General features: G+C 34.5%; 1 long non-coding RNA gene across 1 annotated transcript; it reads right to left on the reverse strand.

The window, feature by feature from the left end:
* Positions 1-2,745: 2,745 nt before the first annotated feature.
* LOC147396377 (uncharacterized) lies at positions 2,746-5,391 on the reverse strand. The gene is made up of 2 exons (XR_015181137.1): positions 3,661-5,391; positions 2,746-3,153 (listed from the first exon to the last, which is right to left on the reverse strand). It is a non-coding gene; the product is annotated as an uncharacterized LOC147396377 (long non-coding RNA).
* Between the last annotated feature and the right edge of the window lie 318 nt (positions 5,392-5,709).

A 5,709-nucleotide genomic window follows, 5' to 3' on the forward strand; every position in this document is an offset into this window, starting at 1 on the left:
TACGGGTACGAGTCGAGAGTTGTAGCTTTCATAAATGGTTTGGCATCCCACGAGGGGACCGACCACGTACTAGTACTACGTTGGCAATCGGGACATGTGACTGTGTGGTTTACAATAGGTCAAAGGCTCAGGTCGCTCCAGCCTGGGTGCATCAATATATCTCTCAGAATCACCTGATCAGACGGTATTAATGCCCCCAGTTTGATATACCCTAAGGTACATGACTGGAGTTGTGGGTTTCATGAATGACGTCGCATCTCCGAAGAGACCGGGCCACGCACTAGTGTCACGTTGGCTATATGGGACGTGTAAGTGCTCAAAACAGTAAACGTGCATGTGGTGTGTGCAAAACAGGGTGGGGTGTGCCCGGGGCCTTTTTCAAACAAATGGGCCCATGGGCCTGATCATATAGTCACAATGCAGAATATCAAATTATTCACAAAATGCACAATCAAAGCAATCATATCGAAAATATATCTGTTGAGATCATGGCATAATAGAGGGCAATCAATGAATATGTCACAAAAGATAATCAATCAAATCCAATATTGAAAGGCGCCAACAAAATTATTATTTTTATATGAACCGAAACAATTTTTTCATAATCCAATCAAAGATCACTTTAGGTGACCTTAAATAAGTTGAGATTTCAATGAATATTGAGGATAGAACGGTAATTCTGAAAATAAGGAGCTATGAATTTTTTTTATAAAAAAAAAATTGTTACTCAACAAACTTCTCAATGAGAACTCAGGTTACTTTGACTACCACATTAAAATATCAAATTTTACAAGGACTCATAAGGCCCACATGATTGATAATCCAATGCCACGGTTTTCTAAATTTCAAGCAAAATATTCAGATCCAAAAATAATATCAAAACATAATAGTCTTAGACCCAAATATAAAGAATCTTAATATTCTACAGTGAAAGAGAGAATATATATATATTGAAAATTTTTCTTTCAAAATTCATTGCATTGGTGACATTGGTTCATGCTACGTGTGAGCTTAATGATCCATAGTAAAAATAAAATTTTACTAAGTGAGTTCGGTTATACCGTTGTGGTAAAAAAAAATGCTTAGTAAAGAATTTGATTTTCAAAATTTGGGGTGGGACCTTCTCATGATTTGTTAAAAAAACTTTATGAATTTTTTTTCATTTCAGCACACAACATTCTCAATCATTTTTGTGTTGATGCCGTCATACGCAAAATCACACATCCACGCACCACTTAATCTCTCCCCTTACTCTTACCACAACAAACATCGCCCCTTCTCTTTTCTCAGACTTATTCTTCCCTACATAACAGTTACGCTGTGTTTGGATTGAGGGAAGGGGAGGGAAGAGAAACTCATAAGGGAAGGGAAGGGAAGTTTCTCTTCACCCTGTTTGGATTGAAAGAGAAGAGAAGAGAAAAAATCATGTTTCTCCTGTTTGGTTAGGATTCATAAGAGAAGAGAAGAGAAATTATTATTATCAAATGACTATTATACCCTTCATAATCTAAAAAACAAAATTCTTTTTGTATAGTGATACAAAATATAAACAACCAAACATTCAAGATCAATTTGAGGGGTACTTTTAGTTTGAATGCGTATAAATGAGAGTTTCTATTGCCACACCCACTTTTACTAAGAACATCCTAAGCAAAAGTTGGTGTGACAATAGAATCTCTCTAATATAAGGATTTTGTTAATCAAACACACCCTAAATAATTTTCCTTAAAATAGAATAACTCCTTCCATGTATTTTTTTTTTTTTTTGATTACGACCTCCTTCCATGCATTTCTAGCCACTCGAAAAATTAATTGATTTGAGGTTAGGATTAAATGCTTTAAGAACGCGTAAAATTTTCCATGTATGACCCATGACTTGGACAGTTTAATATTATAAAAAACACTTTCCTTACTTAGTTTAATAAGATTTTAAGCTTTCCTGAGGGTTGTTTTGCAAAAATGGATTACCACATTGGCAATCCGACACCTCTAAATTTCTTGGAAAAACTCAGATAAAATAAAAAAGAAAGAAATTGGATCTTATGGCCACCGAACCTCCACGGTACTCCTAAATTTAAATTTGAAATGAAAAATAATTTTTTTTTAAATATTTAATTTATGAAAGCTCATGGAATTTCATCCTCTACATCATCGAAGCACTGGATCATGTTTTTGTTTTATTTTTATGCCACAAGGTAAGCCCAAGGACCGCCAACAAAGCGTGTACTTAGCTGGACTGATCACAAGATTGGACCCCGTATCCCACATCTTAACGTGAAAGTGGATAGGAATCATAGATGCTTTTTCACTTGTATCTCGAGGAAAGTATCTATGGTTCCCATACACTTTTACATCCGGGTGTGCACCATAGATCTTTTCTTTGAGATATGAGTGAAAAAGCATCTACGATTTTTATCCACTTTCACGTCAAGATGTTCAACATAAAGTCCAATCTTGAGGTCACTCCAGCACGACTCAGTAAAATTATGAATATCCATGACGCAAACATATACTGAATCAATGGGTAAGAACAATAATCAGTCAAGTAATGCAGTAAGCTCAATGGGACTTACTGATAATTACCATCAAACATGAAGATGTTGGGATCTCAAGAAAGTACCTCAAACTGTCATTATGGAGTCTGGATACGCCTTAACAGCATTATGTTCAACTAATGAGGAACCATGTCTTCTTGCTACACTTCTATTAACACAAGAAACATTTTTCAAGGACACATATAATAAGTATTTTTCAAAAAATAGGTAGACTTGAAAATTAACTTAATAGAAAAAATCCATTAATTTCCATTCAATTCTGATACTTGAGTGAACCAATAACGATGTTTTCACTCACACATAACATTTTAATTTTTAAATACGGAAACTCTTGTATCAAACTAAGTTCTTAACCACCTATTGAACCGAAAATCAATACATCAAAAGGTCACTTGAGAACCCAAAAAAAAAAAAAATTCTGGACATGCAAATGATTTCCTCTTCGATAGAATTGTTGGCTACATTAAAATAGGCTTGCTTCCAGCTCATTTAACTCATCCATGTCTAGTTCATCATCATCATCATCTGGAAGTACTTCGGCATCAATGACTGGAGATTTCAAGGTACTTGGTCCTTCTGTGGCAGAATTGTTCTTGGCCTGAAAAGTTGAATTTAATTAAAATGTGAGCATTACAAAATTTGAACTCATTAAGGCTAAGAGGAAGTTTAATGTAGACGGGTAGAACATGCGAGAGAGCTAGAGGTGACATCTCAACCACCTATAACAAGGAGGTCCAACAATGTCACCCTATCCTCCTCCCTTAATCAAAGTCTTTCATCTATATACATTAATTGAAGAAGACGCCCCTGTACACATGGAAAAGCTTTGACCAACTATATAGCAAGGCCTTAGTTTTTAAGACATAATCATCCACATCATCCTCACTCGCAAACATTCATTGGTTTCTCTCCTTCCAAATCTCCCACCACACAACAAAGTGTATATGTCAAGAGAATCCTCTCATTTCAAGATGCATACACTAACTGAATATATCATCGATAAGAAAAAAAAAAACTGAATATATCACCCAAGATAGATTGAAAATAGAAAAATAAGATTCATGTTGCCAATCACAATAAACAATCCAAGAGTGCAGCCAGGTACCTTTGGCTCGTGATATACAAAATGAAGTGAGTCAACCAATAGGTGGTCGAATAGTGTTAAGCACCGGTCCTGGCTAAATGCAATGAGAGGAACCTTGGCTAAATGCAATGTACAAGCCCACTCCCAAGATCCTATACAAATCTGACTATCAAATTCAATTGAGGTCAATTACCAAAATAGCGAATCCATATAATGAAGTTCCAATGGTTCTGGTTTTAATACTAAAATGGTGTTCTGGAAAAACAGCTAAGGTCACATTCAATATTTGGATTACCTTTTCAAATTTTGGTAATCCAAATCCCGGGCAACTTTCTTAATAGAATGAAAAGGTAAAACTCCTGAAACAAATCAAGCTTTAGTTTTGGAAAAACTCTTCTACACCCGAAAGAAAATAATAGCAATTAGTCTTCTACTCCATTAGGAATCTCACAATAAATCAATTGTGGGAATAATATAAATGCTCACGTTTTTCACTCATTTTTGGGTAGAAAAATGTCAAAGGTACTCCCAACGGATATAAACCTTCATAAGTAACATCATCAAAGCCTCATACCAAACTCTTTTTTCTATGCCCCTACTCCATCTCCATCCTCTCAAACTCTTTTTATTCAATGGTTATGACAAACATTGGCTACCAAAATTTGTGGACTCTATAACTTTCGTCTTAAAGAAGGCCATAAGACGAAAACATCAAGTGATAGATAAGTGGGCAAATTTGAGTTTAATATGCTAATTAACACTCAAATCAAATGCATACACATACGCATGCACATGATGCAAAATGGACTATGTAATAGAAGAACAAAATTGAGACTATAAAATGCTTCCCTTCAAGATCTCCCAAAGATGTCCAAATCTTTTTATTATTTTTTGAAAAATACAGTCAAGCAAATTAGGTAAGATTTATCACAGATAAAAGACGTTCTTAAACTTTATACAAATAAAAATGTGAGTTGTATTGGTAAGAGTTTCTTGAAAATATAAATAGATGAGGCTGTTTTAAGAGGTTCTTCCCAATTTTTTGAAAATTTCATGTGTTTTAAAACTTGTTTTTACCCAAAAGGGTATGTTTTAAATGAAGGATTGGCTAACTATTGAACATTCTAGTTTGATGCACTTTCTATGGGGTTGATTGCATGGGGAATTCAATACTAGAATGAAATTAATCTACCTCTCCCAACCAATAATATGAGCAAGTAACTAATTTCTATGAAGAAAGTTAAATGTTTGCATGTGATTAAAAGGACTAAAAATGTGAGCTTTCAGTCCTTTTTTTAATGTCTAAATCAGAGTAAAATATCTATACATGATCAAATAGTGTCCTCAACATGAACTCATTTCTATGAAGAAATTTAAATATACATGTGAGTAGAAGAAAAAAAAATTGTAAATACGGTCAAATGTGATCAAATAAAGAGGCCTCAACATGTAAACTAAGCATTATGTTAAACATTTGTTATTCTGGGTCTTATTTCAGTATTGAAATTTTTCACAAAGTTAAGAAGGGAGACTGAACTAAGATTAAAAATGAATCGATCTTACATGAACTTTGTGCTCATAGAAGCATGAAGCTTCTCCAAGGTGGCCATAAACATGGTTTTGTTTGCTGAGACCTCCTCATATTTAGCTAAAGGAGGTGGGTATGCATAGTATTTTGGGGGTGCTTCCTTCATTCCAGTAGCAGCACCACCACCATCATCATTTTTCACGATTATTATTTAGCCCTTCTCTACCAAATGCAAAGTCACAAAATGAGAATTTGAAATCAACTTACCCTGGTTATTTGGTCGAAAAGTTCTCCACCTTCACAAGATTCAAGTGCCATGTCTTCAAGGAATAATAAACAGAACCATGTCAGATAATGAACCCAATTGAGTAAACTTAGCAACTATAACAAAGTAAAAAAAAATGTTGGGTTCTATGTGAAACTATGGCAATGATACACAAATATAACAGAATACATGATGATGACTAAAACCAGAATACCTACACAGAGAAAAGGTGTCTTGAAATGTGAAAAATAGCCTAACAATGCCGGATGATCCAACT

The sequence above is a fragment of the Akebia trifoliata genome, chromosome 8 (genome assembly GCF_017979445.1).
Source record: "Akebia trifoliata isolate Shusen 1 chromosome 8, ASM1797944v1, whole genome shotgun sequence".
Classification (NCBI taxonomy): domain Eukaryota; kingdom Viridiplantae; phylum Streptophyta; class Magnoliopsida; order Ranunculales; family Lardizabalaceae; genus Akebia; species Akebia trifoliata.